At 71.4% G+C, this 399-nt stretch overlaps 1 pseudogene; it reads right to left on the minus strand.

Annotated features, from left to right (window-relative positions):
• Positions 1–4: 4 nt before the first annotated feature.
• On the minus strand, positions 5–394 carry LOC145719936 (keratin, type I cytoskeletal 14 pseudogene; annotated as a pseudogene).
• Positions 395–399: the final 5 nt, after the last annotated feature.

Raw genomic sequence — 399 nt, forward strand, 5'->3', positions numbered from 1 at the left:
CGCGGATCTTCACCTCTAGGTCGGTGTTGGCCTCCTCCAGGGCGCGCACCTTGTCCAGGTAGGAGGCCAGGCGGTCGTTGAGGTTCTGCATGGTCACCTTCTCGCTGCCGGAGAGGAGGCTGCCATCGCCCCCGCCGAAGCCCCCGCCGAAGCCACCTCCAAGGCCACCACCAAAGCCAGCCCCGAGGCCACCACCGTACCCTCCACCAAAGCCGCTACCCAGGCCCCCCCCGAAGCTGCTGCTGCTGCTGAAGCCGCCGCCATAGCCGCCCCCCAGGCCGCAGGCCCCCCCGGAGGAGTAGCGGGAGGTGGAGACCGACAGGCCCCCGTAGGCGCTGGGGGCCCGGCAGGACCCTCCGGCCAGGACAGAGGACATGCGGCTGGAGCCACCGCCGATGC

This window comes from Leptonychotes weddellii, unplaced genomic scaffold, assembly GCF_054177405.1.
Source record: "Leptonychotes weddellii isolate Sample4059 unplaced genomic scaffold, ASM5417740v2 HiC_scaffold_83783, whole genome shotgun sequence".
NCBI classification, from domain to species: domain Eukaryota; kingdom Metazoa; phylum Chordata; class Mammalia; order Carnivora; family Phocidae; genus Leptonychotes; species Leptonychotes weddellii.